This window comes from Chrysoperla carnea, chromosome 2 (assembly GCF_905475395.1).
Source record: "Chrysoperla carnea chromosome 2, inChrCarn1.1, whole genome shotgun sequence".
In the NCBI taxonomy this organism is placed as follows: Eukaryota; Metazoa; Arthropoda; class Insecta; order Neuroptera; family Chrysopidae; genus Chrysoperla; species Chrysoperla carnea.
Window position 1 is genome coordinate 20,752,912 of NC_058338.1, and position 14,999 is coordinate 20,767,910.

A 14,999-nucleotide genomic window follows, 5' to 3' on the forward strand; every position below is an offset into this window, starting at 1 on the left:
TTTATTTACAACTACGTCATTAGCGACCGCAAAGAGATCAACAATTGACTGAGTTAATTGTTGAAATACTTTTTATATTTTTACTCATTGTACTATGAAACAAAAAAAAAAAACAAAAATATTAATATTGGATTAAATGGCAGGCAATTTTTCCTCGAAATAATTTTTTTAAACATAATTTATTTTTCGGAAATTCACTTTTTTGTCCCTTTAATATTATGGGATGGTTTTATTATGAAATTAGTATAGATATAGACTTCCTATCAGGGGCTATCTACAAATTTTATTTTTTTTTTTCTACAAATTTTATTTTTTATACGAAACTGCTAGAACTTCTTGAGCCTGTTACCAGTAACTAAATAACGTTAATTGGAAAGCGCCAAGCATTAATTTTAGATCCCGTGGTAAATTCATAAGTTTTTGTACTGTATAAAACAAAAAAATAAAGGTATGATAAACTTTGTTTTCATCATAAAACCGTCAATTTTTATGCAAATGACTTTTTTCCTTTTCAAGTTTTTTTATAGTACTTTAAAAAGTGAACAATATACTTTTTTGTTTTTAACTTCTTAAAGTAAGTTTTATACAATGCAGTCGCACAGGTTTTATAAAGATTCATTGACTTTCCCTGGATTCTGGAATTTTAAGATTTTTATACCTTACGGCTCTCTGTTAGTATTTTCAGCTCGGTTAAAATTATAATTGCTTATATTAATTTTCAGGAGTGTATTTAAAGTTATTGTCGGCGTATTTCAGCCCACTTGAAATTATTTCAAAATTTAGTCGTTTAGGTCTTGAACGAAATAGTATGGATTACATTTACTTGTATGGAGTTATGATGCCAATACTAATTTTCACAATGATTTTACATAGTGTGTATCTTTATCATCATTATACAGAACTGCAATATGCCATGAGTTGTCTAATTACCTTTACAGTTCTTACGACGGTATGTATTCTTACAAAGGCAACACTTACAGTGAATTTAAGGTAATATAAAAGGAGGTGTTCTAATCCTGCAATGCATGATGGAAAATGTGTCCAGCGTTTGATATATTAACTGTCAACTAAAGTACTTTCACGATAACTTCCATAATTCCCATAATAATATAAAATATTATGGTTCATGAGTGATTAGAATACCTGGTCTTTATATTACCTTAGTCACGTGCTGTATGAAATTTTTTCGAAAAAATATTTCTTTGAAAAGCTTTTGGACCACCTCGATACTTCTGTTACATCGATATATATTTCTTTTAGGTAAATTTTAGGTTTTTTTCGTTACTTACAAAACATAATATTATTGAAAAAATGGTAAACATAGTCAAGAACGAATTTTGGCCAATAAATTTTTCTGAAAATTACACATATTACTCAAAAATTTTCAACTATCTAGTTAATTTCTACAAGACATACATTTCGTTACTAACTTGTAGCACGTTTATGTTTACGCTTTACCGTTTTGATATTGGAGATGGAAATAGGAAAATGCCTTTGTTATTATGGTATGTTTTATGGAAATTTTTTTGTCATGATTAAACACAATTTCAACCTGCCAGTTAACATGCACTGGAAAAAAATTATTATGAGGTTGTCTCAACGTCATCGCGAGATCATATATGGCGAATAGTCCCATGAATGTGATACAACTACCGTACGGAGTTGAGTGGTGAAGTTGACACAAACGCATGAGTTTGTATGAAAGTAATATACTGTCTAACAAATTTCAAATATTGTTTTTTTGAAATTCAACAAAGTTTTTAATAATCTTTTTTTGATTGGTTCTACTACTTAAAAATATTATAACAAAATACTGATGTGATTGTCACAACTACACGATTAGGTAAAAAAAATAAAAGGTTTATACTTGCTAATAAGTTTATTTAAAAAAAAAATTAGATTTATTCAAGATTTGAATCAGCGACATATGGATTACTATTGAATTAAAAATGATCAATATGTTTTTTTCAAAGTCTCTGTTAACTGGTAACAACAATCTTCGTGAAGTTGGCTCAATCACAATGGATTTTTTTACGTGTGAATTTAACATGATCAAGTAAAACATAGGGCAAATATGCTAATTAATTAAAATATTTTTTATTATGATTTACAGGTATCCAATCAACATAAATAAATCACCTCAATTTGAAATTGCGATTGCCTATATTTTTATCATTAATGTGTGGCTAACATTCATTGTCTATCATTTTATAACATATTATTCTCTCTTCGGTTTTTCTCTTTGGTGTCAATTGCATCTTTTGTGTGAACAATTGGAAGGACTTCAACGTGACAACTTTGATAATGAAGAAAAACTATACGAAAAAGTGAAATTTTTGATTCAATATCATTTAAAATTAATACAGTAAGTATCTATTTTATTTTTAACCCCCTAAAATAACAAAGAAACTAATTTCTTGGACTCGGGAATGATCCGAAACAATTTGACGATATTGAATTCATTTTCTGTTCAGTATATTTCGAAAAAAGTTGCATTAAAAGTAGATTTGTATTCTTTACCAATTTTATTTATAGATTTTGGAACTTATTTTTGGATTTGTTCCATAACAATGCTCTTTGTGAATACTTCGTTACAATTTTTATAAGTTCGTGTTTATTTTGCGCAGTTCGTATCATTGTAAGTATTTTAAAAGAAAAACATAGTTCTATATTAGATAATATACACACAAATTTTATTAAAATTAATTTGGAATAGTTTTAAAAACGTAAAGGCATTGATACATTATCAAATATTTCATCAAACACGTTCGAAAAACAAAATGTTTGACATTGTATCGATTCTAAAAGTAAACGGGCCAAGTATAGGAGTATCATTACTGACCTTAAAAAACATCATTATCTCGTAATTCGTTAAGCTATTTGGAAGTTAAATTCGGTGTCATGACAACTTACAGAGCATAGTTTTTGAAAGTGCCATAGAGTGCATGTACAAATTCAATTAAACTCACACTTATTTGCTTTTCCTAATGGTAAATATTATCTATTTTTACACTTTGCAGTTGATATTTGAGATCACGCTTTTACTTCACTTCGCAATTACCATTTAACTTACTAATCATGTCTACTATGTTCTCTGCACGCAGTTTTTCTTTTCCATTACATTACTAGCGTGGTCTATTTTTATATGTCTATGATTTTGATCTGACGCCGCGCCGAATTTCGATGCAAGTATTAATATTATAAATAATTGTTGTATTTTAGGAGGACGATATAAGCACAAAAATATTTTATATTGTGACCATTATATTAATCACATCAACCTTTAGCACTTACACTTTGTCGGGTACAATTATTGAAACAGCGGTAAGCATAACTTTTCCTTATTTTTTAAACATAGAACGTTGGGATAACATTGGAAAATGTACTCATTTCCATAATATATGCCTATGTGTGTATAGGCAAATACATATACAGATATGTATAACTACATGCCTACGTGTGTTTTTTAATGCAAGAGTTTTTTAATGCAATAAATAAATAAATAAATATTGTTGTTTAGAGTGATAAAGTTGCTGATGCCGCCTATGCATGTATGTGGTATGATTTTTCAAAGAAAAATAAATTAGCTCTTATGCAAATTATACAATCTGGACAAAAAACTATGACTTTAGATTGTAAAATTGCTGGTGTAATCAATAATGAAGTACTTATCAATGTAAGTTTAGATGTTATAAATAGTTATGGCACTGTTATTAATCTCTCACAAACGGCTATTTTAAGTTTGAAAATATTGTCTGTAGGTGACTTAATTCATTCTTGTTTTCCCAAGAATGGATCGATTTTTTAATATTATATCATATTCAAATTATTGCACTTAATTTTTGTTTTTAGGTTGGTCAGACAGCTTTTTCTGTGTCTACTTTATTCATAAGTACTTACAAGAGATGAATATACTTTCATCATTATGAAGGAGAACAATAAAATATGAATAATTGTTTGTGCTTTTCTCTAAAAAAAGAAAGCAACTATAGTAACCGGAATATTTGTGTGAAAGCTCGCTAAAGCTTGTAGGCATAGTTCACAATGTATATTTGTATCAACTATGTTTCAATAAATGAACAAAGTTTGAATGTTAATTTTCGTTCGTTTGAATACTGCTTATGGGCTCAAAAAGATTTGCATCGATTGAGCTCAAATTTTTACACGATATACAAACTACTTTGAGGATGCCGTGTTACTACGATTCGTTTTAAATTTCATTTGATTTATTATATTTACTATTCTCACAAGCGGTATGTTAGGAATGTTTCTTTGTTGATCAAAAATCTGTAACTATATTTTATCGTTGTACAAAAAAATTTGAAACTATTGTTATAAGCTATATATGTAAAGCTCGAACCGACAGGAGGGAGCTGGCAACCCATTGAAGAATGGAAAGAATCTTGTAGTTATAGAGAAAAATAAAAATTGGATGAGTTTTAAAAAACTGGTAGTAATAATTAGAAACTAAAACGATTTATGAAAGTTTAATTCTATGAATAGCAATTCTAATAACAAGAGGAAAAATTTTGAATTTTCTTAAAAAAATAATCTCTGTTTAAAATAATCTCTAAAAACATTCTATGATATTTAATTTTTTTATCAATCTAAAATTCAAGCCAACATTTAATATATGACATTTTCGGACAAACTTTGTCTTCGAACTTTTTCTATAACCATGGTGGACCTGTAACTATACTTTAAATATGTACTTTTTAAACAGGACTTTATACCTATAATGTAATTACAAAGCAGCAACTTCTCCTCTTTGATTGACGAATGAAACGTCAAAAAGTTACATAAAATATAAAATATATATTACCTACATATAAGATTTTTTTATAGCCGTTAATACAGCGTTTTTGGATATTAAATCGTGTTATAAAAACACTTTTTATGGCGGATCATAAAAAAAAAACGAAATAGTTTTACAAAACGAGTTTTACTCATATTTCAAAAAAATAAATATAAAAAGTATTCTTCTGAATTTAAGAACACAAAAATATAATAATAATAAAAAAAAAATACATATTAAATTACTTTGTATTAAATGAAAGTTGTTTATACTTTTTTTTTTTTTTTGAATTACAAAAATATGTGAAAATCTTTTTTCGTTCGATTCGGGCTACGGCATTACGTCCAATGTACTTTATTGAATGTTTGAGTAGCAAAATGTATGTAAAATCAATAATTTTGAAAATGTGAAATTAAATATTTTTATTGAGTCTTTTGAAGCAGCTATCTCTTAAAATCTTAATCAAGCATGTTAAGTTAGTTTTTAAGTATATTCTTTCGCTTGCAGCATATGAGAAATTTTATGTAAAATATTAAATTTAATGTAAATAAGTGAATACAAACAATTGACTGAGTTAATTATTGAAATACCATGTATAGAGAGTGTTGATGACGCAATCCTCTCTTAGATAGCCACACATTCATAACTGATATTCCTATATAATAAATACTATAAAATTTGTATCTAAATGGCGCCCTCACGGAAAAACAGTGATGTTTACGAAAAAATGTTTCAAACAAAAGTTGTTTAATTTTTTATAAGGAACATTTTTTACATTTAAACTTTTGTTATATCCCTCATGGTTTAGACCCATTAGGTTGCTCCTTTACGAACTTGATTTAACTTTTTACGTCCTGAGCACGCTATAAAAATTTCAACTGAATATCTCTTTTCGTTTTTGAGTTACCGTATTAACAGACGGGCAGACAGACGAACAGACAGACAGACAACTGGAAATGGACTAATTAGGTGATTTTATGAACACCTATATCAAAATTCATTCGTAGCATCAATATTTTTAAAGCGTTACAAACTTGGGACTAAACTTAATATACTATGATATATTTCATGATATAATAAGTTAATGATGAAGGCTTAGTACGTAGTTAAAGTCGGTTGCACCGGCAATTAATTTATTAATTAAATGAATTGTAGGCATTATAAAATTTTCAACATTCATTTTATAGAATGGCGAAATAAAATGAAAATTACTCAAAAAACAGCTGTATAATTCCTTATAACACTATTATTTCACGTCAATTTCAGGAAACCCGAAGCTTAATAAAAATCTAAATTTATAAAAAGTGTAATTTATGCACACACTTTAACCTCATATTCAATTAACGGACAATTTCTATTAAATTTTAATGAGAAAATTTTAACCGCATTTTTGGGTATCCAACAAAGTAAAAATTATATAGGTAATATAAATTTTATTTCCTGTAGAAGTTCTACGATTTCTTTGGATTAAAAAAAGTATTATTTAAAAATAAAAAATAAATTCCCTTTTAAAAATGTTGAAATAAAAGATTCATTCAAGAATTAACTAACACACTAGGTAGGTATATATGGTACTTAAATGTACATGAATTTACACTTTTTACACATAATATTGCTGATATAAGGTTTCATGATGAAGAAAACTTTCAATAGAAGACGCCATAAATGGTGTTGTCGTATTAAAACTGTATGCACTTTACAAGTAGTGAGAAATTTGAAAGTTGCTTCCATTTTCATTGGAAGTTCCGAAATCGAAGTCAGAATGGAGAGAATCGAAATCGAAGCTAAAGAATATTTTACCAAACCAAAATCTTATACTGTTTAGCTATATTAATGATTTTTCCTTGAGAAATTAGTGAATAGAGTTTTCAGCACTAAATTTTGTAAATTTAATGAATTCCCGAATTCCCTTTGTCGTAAGTCGCGCATTGCCTGTTCTGATACGTTACTTTTTATTGCGAATATCGTGAAACATTTTCAAAAAGGCGTTTTACAACAAACCATACAATAGTTTAGCATAGATAAGGCTAGGTTAGGTTATATTGGCTGTCCACGAAGGACACCCTTAGGCTATAGAGCCCATTGTGATACCACATATGTGTTTTACCACCTCTCCGCTGATAATTTCATTTATCAGCTCCTCAATTTTAGATGCTGGGTGCACCTCCTTTCATGCATATACCATGCACTACACCAGCCCATCACAACTATTAATTAAATTAATTTTGATGCGACGGTGGGAATCGAACCCGTTACCCTAAGCATACCGTTGACGGAATTGGTTACGCCTTAACCAAATGTGCTAATAGGGCGACTAGTTTAACATAAACGAAAGGAAAAAAATATCTTGTAAATACAAAAAGTAAGCGCTACGTGTATAATAAAAGAATATAGTGCCTACCTGGTGTCCCACAACACCTGTCGATCTTTTTTTTAAGTAGTTTTTTAAACTCTACGGCATCATGAAAACCCATTTCTTAATGTTTTTATTATATATTGATATAGAACCATAAGTATCTGGCTAAATATGGTTGTTGGGTAAAAATACTGTAAAATGATGATTTTCTAAAAATATTTTTTTAAATAAAATGTTGTTGGTATTACAACCGACGTTATATTTAAGTCTGTATGTACGTCTACATCATTCAACCATTGGTATGCAAAAGAATATTATGAAGTGTTTTTATTAAAAAATAAATATAATAAAACCTTAGAAAATTAAGACTCTTGTAAAAGTATTATTATATAATACTAGCATGATACCCACCTGCTTCGCTGGAATAAAGACCACCATTAATATACAGAATTTAAAAAAATGTAAAATAGGTATAATGCATTGAAAATCCTGGTTGAATAGATGGCCATAAATTGTACCTCATAGTCTCATACACTCTTTCTTACAGAAATCTTGTTGCTCACAATGATGTTCATAGATGGTGCGCAGTGAAATCAATGTTTCAAATAAATTTTTATGGAAATACCAGCTGCGCTCCGCGGTGTTACCCGCGATTAAATGATAGTGGTTTTACCCGTGATTTAAAGAGATTTTGAGAGTTTTTATCGTTACTTTGTAAATTAATTAAGCCTTTTACAAAATTAGAAGTTTTACAAAATCCTTTAAAAAACACGGTTTCTGTATGCTATCCCATAAGAACCGTGTATTTTTCCGGGATAAAACTTGCAAGTAAGTGATTTTCTGACCCCTAAACTACCCCTACCTGTGTAAAAATATTAAAAAAAAATCAAATTTCAGACTATAATCTACCTCTGTGTCAAAATTCATCGAAATCAGTTGGGTAGTTTTTGCGTGAAATAGAAACAAATATTCATCCTTCCATCCTAACTTTCACTAAATTTTTATCAAAGTTATCTTTATAAATTATAGCCTATGTATTTTTCTGGTATATGAGCCATATTATAGTAAAGTTTCATTCAAATTCATTCAGTAGTTTTTGTGTGAAAGCGTAACAAACAAACAAACAAACTCACTTTTACATTTATAAAATATGGGGATTCTACGTGTACCTACAACATCAATAGAAAATTATATTTGTATTCACATTATTTTATACAGTTGGTTTCACTATTCTATATCTTCCTCTTTGTTTAATTAAGAGTTTTAAACGTGCATATCTTGCATACTTCCAAAGATTTGCAAAAAACCAATTTAACTTCCCTGTCCATGTGGTGAGAATTCTACACCTGTAGTGTTAAAAATATTTAGCCATCATCCCTATTCAAGGTCTTTTTCAAATTTTATGTAAATGGGCTCATTTTGTAGATCTATTTAAGAGAAACAAATGTTCCTATGGCTAAGACTTTTGATAATATCCACAATCACCTCCGATAACATAAACCAACAGCATCTATGTATCGTCCATTCCTCTTTTTTTGGGTTTTAAGAGAATATTTTGAAAAATGAAGTCCATTATTCCACGATAAGGACTTTTGCTCTTCTCGAAAAAATAATGTATTTCTATAAAATTTTGATTAAATTAAAAAAATTAAGTATTGTGTGCGTTATTCTTGTTCAGAAATATTGGTTTCTCCGAATACCATCACGGCTTGTTATTGTTACGTGACATAATTGTGGTATTCATAAAACAGAAGCTATATGTTATTTAAATTTATTTTCACCATAAATTAAAAATATCACATAATATTTTTTTCATAACACATCCGGTATATTGTATTTCATATAAATTTTTATTATTCGTATATCTATATTCTATAAAAGAAATGAATCCTGTAACATACATTTATTAAACATTTTTTACTATACAAAATAAAAAATATACATTTTTATTTTGAATAAAATACTAAGCTATGTGAGAGATGTGCTATGTATATGATGATGGTAAGCTTACTTATGCGATATATGTATTGTGGTGAGTGTGTAAGAGGATTTTATAATATTTTATAATAGTCATTCATTCACTAAAAATCATTATAAAGCAGTTTTAACATATAAAATGCTATAGATTATGTTATAAATAAAATAACATTTATATTATCTATAAGGAAGGCATCACATGTATGCTTTTATATAAAATCAAATATATATAGAGTGTTCAATGTGTATGTTAAATTAATTTTGTTAAAACTGCTATCAATTCATTTTATCCCCATATTTATGCAAGGTGTTCTATAATTGTCTGCAGAACTTTCGCTTCCTAAGAAAAAAAAGAAAATGTTATTAACCAAATTTGAATCAGAAACCTAATTTACGAGATAATTAACCTTATCTTATCTTGATAAGTATATATGCCGCTTTTTCGCTTTTTTCGACGTTTCTATGGCTCTTAACTTTAGTATAGTCTCCTCAAATTGAGAAAGAGGGTTGAAAATCGATATGGTTTGAATATAATCGTAGTCGTTCCGAAGATCTTATACCACATCCATGGGCCCCTGTTCGCAAAGTTGTTGCGGCTATTACAGGACACTGGTTGGCAGACATGCTGAACGCCTGGTCTTGGCAGTGTATCACGACTACTGTCACAGTGGTGAGGAGGAGGACAAAATGTCTCATCTTCTCTGTCACTGGCTAGCTCTTGCTTTGAGGAGATGGACTTACTTGAGCCAGCCTCTCTTTGACGGCCTCTCTTACCTAAAGTCCGTCGACGCTCCCGTGCTATTCTTAAACAGCTCCAAATTGTTCATGGAGTAGTGGCCGGGGATGGACCAACCCTTTTTCGGTATCACAACGGACCCTATGGTCTAAGTGTCTTCCACCCCAGGGCAGTCACTCCTAGCCATGGCCTAACCTAGCCATGGCTTTGTGTATTTTTATCAGACATATTCAAAATCACATAAAAATTTTCTCTTATAGCTCAAAACGCATGTATAGTATAGTATCCCTTCTTGTAGTATAGTTGACCTTCATAATACAGTTCATAAGTCTATATTTTCGAAGAATAGCTATTACTAAAGAAAAGCGAAACTTTTTGTTTCAATAAAAGTACCCAATATTTGCAGGCATGTAACTTTGTTATCCTTGGTTCTTTTGAGCTCTACTATAGCTCATTTTAAATGTAAAGAACTTTAATGAACTCTGTTACTCTCCTTGCTCATATTTTAACAAAAAAATTGTTAAGCCTTTAAATACAATTTTAGTGGAAAATGGGTCTTTTTATAGCATAACAGTTTTAATAAAAGTAACGTGAAGAAGAGAACTAACAAGCGTCAAACTTTTTTAACTTCTCGTAGATCTATTATCTATTTATCGTGTTTTCTGACCCTCGGTAGAACCAACCACCTTTAGCTCTACAGAATTTTCAATACGCGGCTTTTTGCGACTTTGTATTTCGTGTTCTCTGCTCTTTTTTTGTGCGTTCTTCCAAATGCAAGTCACCACGGTGACTGTTTTTGATTGGTGGTCAACCTGCAACTTTGAACCAATTATTTACCGACTTCTATTTGCTGCTCCTCAATCCACGGTTTTACCTCTTGTATACCTCTTTCACCCCGAAATCAATCTATGGGGGTCGATACACATTACTTGGGAAATGTTTTTAAAAGAATCAGACTGTATATAAATTCACCATCCATTCAATACGTGTTATGTATATTGTGTAGTATGTTAAATGCATTATAAGTTTTCTGAAAGAGCATATAATTTATAATAAGCACATCAACCATTTGAAGATAGACAACGTTTGGGGCCTTTTTTACTTGTTAAAGTAATAGTAAATATATACAAAAAACTTCATTTATGGCGTATATACACACAATATATATAAATTTTTTTGTTGTTATTTTAACCCTCAGGAGATCCAAAATGGTTCGAGGCGTGCTCTGCATGACATAAAATGAGCGTGCTTGTAATGAACGCCTATTCTGCCAACCTACTATACAGTAGATTCGTTCTATAGATATTATTTTTAGGGGTACTTGTAATAACAATTCGTTCAGCATTGTATGTATGATATGTACTATTCCGTTTCGATTCATTACGAAAAAGAATTAATATTAAATAAGTCGTGGTAAATATGACCTCTAGAAGACAGACAAGTTGGTTTCTGACTAAGTTAAATACTATTCCTTTCTATTGACATACTTATACCCCGTTTACATGAAAATATCTGGATGATCGGTATTTTTAAGTTAAAAAGACACAATTTTATCACTTATAAGACCGTTTAAAATGACTCCATACTAATACCAATTTGAATGTCTCGTTAATGTATTTTATTTTGTTAACTACGATGTACACCAACAGATGGCAGGAAGAGTCACATGTTGCAGTTTTTCCTGAAAGCACTGATAAAACGTTTTTTGAAAATGAAACCTAGCTAGATCGATTTTTATCAACCTTAGTGATAGTCAATCTAAAAATTTTAAAGAAAATGATACATGCATCTTTATTTTTAGTTTAATTTTCATCATCTTATGTTAACCAGTCCCCTGAACACTTCAAAGTTTCCTAAAAGTACTAAAACATAAATTATAATAAAATTTTTGATTTTGATTTTCATATACACACAATAAATATAAATTTTCAAAGTGCAAACTAGAACTTTCTATCAAAAAAGTTAAAAAGAATTAATATTAAATAGAAATGCAAACGAACAATGAAAATATTTCAAATAACATAGTCATTTATTAATAGTAAATTTATGCTAGACTGATTCAGCAGGCAACATATAACACATAACCATAAAATTATAATACTTTATCTGTCTGTTGGATCGATTTTTTTTATTCCATTCAAATATTAGTGAATATATATACTTTTATACTTTTATATTCGTATATTCGAATTGTGGGTTGGTTATTTTGATTTTTCTTTTGTTCAAACATGAACATTTGTATATGGCATATAGTTTAATTTTGCATTTCGTTTACACATGTGCTATATGCAGAAAAAATAATAAAGAACACAAGGCGAAACGATTGTTTTTGAAACAGATTTCTGTTAAAAAAAAATTTTTATTTTATTCCTATCCAGGTTTAACGTATAGAAAAAGAAACTTTTTGGTTGTAAAATGTTGTATGGGCTTATATGTAAATTTGAATAGATACTTGAGAGCCTAAGTTGGTCGAGCGGTCTAAGGCGATTGACTTTGACCGTTTGTCTTCTAAGACATAGGTTGTGGGGTCGAATCCAGGCAACGGCAGTGTGAACAATTATAATTTATGGGGGCGGTGGAATTGATCACATTGTCGTTGCTTGAATAAAAACAAAAGTAACCGACTCCAACAACATCAAAAATGTAATTGTAAATATGGATATAGTTAAATAAATAAAGTTAAGAAATAATGATGTGGTGGCCACTGTTATAGGCGTATATGCCAGAGAAATGGAGATTAAACCCCATTATTATTATTTATTTCAATAGAAACCTATAGTTAGCCTGATTTCTATGTATTAATATCAAATTTGTGAATAAGTGAGAAAAATTATAAAAAAATAGATTCTAATTCAGATGTAAGTTCATACTGTTCATAGCCTATCGTTGCAGCAAAGTTTTTCTTACGTATATGTAAGTGCTGAAACCAATTTTCGAACGTTTTTAGCAGTGAAATAGTTCCTGGCCTTTATTTAGTAATGTGAGTTTAAATAGAAAACTATACTTACCCTGTTTTCAGTCTTCACGGATCGCATTTATGAATGTTTTTCCTGGAAACTCCACAAAAACGTTTCCGATTTTGATGATTCATTTAAAAAAATTTTTATTTTGTTGTATTATTTAAAATCAGAATACTTTTAGATTGATACATCAACGCCTAAATCATTAATGAAGAAATTTCGAGAGGATGTTCATATTATACTGTAGGTGTCATTTAACAGAAAGCCAGGCAAACAGCCAATAAGCAAGTTATCGAAATAAAACCTCTTAAAAATTAAAACTATCCTTCTGTACTATATTGCAAGGAAATTTTATCCAAAGTTCCTCCTTCTTTAATAATCCCTTATTTTAATCGTCATAAGCAATTCAGATATGTAGACTACAGAATATGTAGGGTATTCAAATACCTAGTTCAGTTGATTGTAATTATACCTTCTTTATATATAAAAATTGAAAATATAATCTGAGAAAATTTTAACTATTGATTTATTATTATATGAATAGTAATTAACAAAGAATAATTATAAAATACAATTTATATTCTGTTTAATTGAGTATTCATGCTTCTTGAGAATCAATAAAATAGCAGTTTTGACCTTTGATATTAAAGGTTTCTGTGCATATGGGATTATTTTATTTATGCATTTTATAAAAATATTGTTGGAATTTTTTTTTCTTCAAATCATCATTTATTTATATGAGAAAATAATGATTATATGCAAGAAAACAAAAACTTTGACAAAAATGTTTGTATACATGGTGTGTTATTAACTTTTAGCCCCGAAATTTTCAAAATTTTTGGTCATCAATCAAGATAAAAAGACAAACGGGCCTTAGCTATGGGGGGATAACATTAATAATTATTAAACAATCCAGCAAAAGTGAACTATGTATGTATTCATAAACAAAAATACTTCGAGGTGGTAAACAAGCTCAGCGGTGCAGTACTTATTGTTATCAAGTGGTCATAGTGTCCGACAAATTTCCTGTTGCGTTTTTTCAGAACGGTAACTTCTAAATACGACGTAATCATGCTCATTTGAAAATGGAGCCTTTTCGAAAAAAATCGTTGAGGAACGATTGATAGACTCGTCAAAACGAAGCCACTCATTATTCATCATTTAAAAAATTCGTTCGTGACCCACGGACTAAAACTCTTGATTGGATTTCCGTCAGAGAAATAATTGTTGGGTTTTTGCGTTTATTATTAATACAGCCTTTTGTAAATTCTCTTGTTAAATTACAAAATTTTCAAATTCAATAATTTATTAGATTTGAATATTTTTAAATTAAAGGGATTTTAAGCATTTTATAGAACATGGTTATAAAAAATTGGGATAAGTTGGTATTAATAAAGGAACCGCATTTTTGTGAGGTAAATGGTAGGTATTTATGCTTCCATGATTCAAGCCTCTTAGATAAGCGAGTATGCCCTAATGATTGATAACACACATAATATTTGTTGTAAATCTATAAACATATTAAAAAATCATTAAAAAATACATAATAATTTGTACATCCCACTAATCATATAATATTCTATTTAAAAACTTACTTATTTTTTTACACGCCTTTAACTACAACTAATCATTCATATAATTTTTGTTGTTAAATTATTTTATAAATAATAATCTTATGTGAGCATCACATGACCTCTAGATAAAGACTACAATTTTTCATTCTTTAGACTTGGAGTTCTTAATTCAAATCGTAAATAAAATACTTTACGGAATAAATAATAAAATTTGGTGGAAGCGCATGGAAATTATTATACTGATTTTAGAAGTAATCTTATCTTTTGAAGTATGTTTGTTTCTAGAAATATCCTTGATCATATTTAAAAACTAGTTAAGATATCCAATTATTTCAATTTATCAATTGACTGTTGGTTCATATAAAAGGAAAAATTCAATCTATCTTTTGACTCCCATTTCGGAGCATTCATAACGGTAAGCTTGATAATAAGGGAAGATAAAAATTTAATCGGGGGCCAAGTGTTGCGTTAATTTTTTTTAAATATTTGTATTTTTTTTTAAAATTTGTATTTGGATTCAAAAGTCGGGTTTCTTGCACTGTATGTTAACCCCCGTACTAAAAGAAGGGGTGTTATAAGTTTGACCGCTATGTGGGTGTGT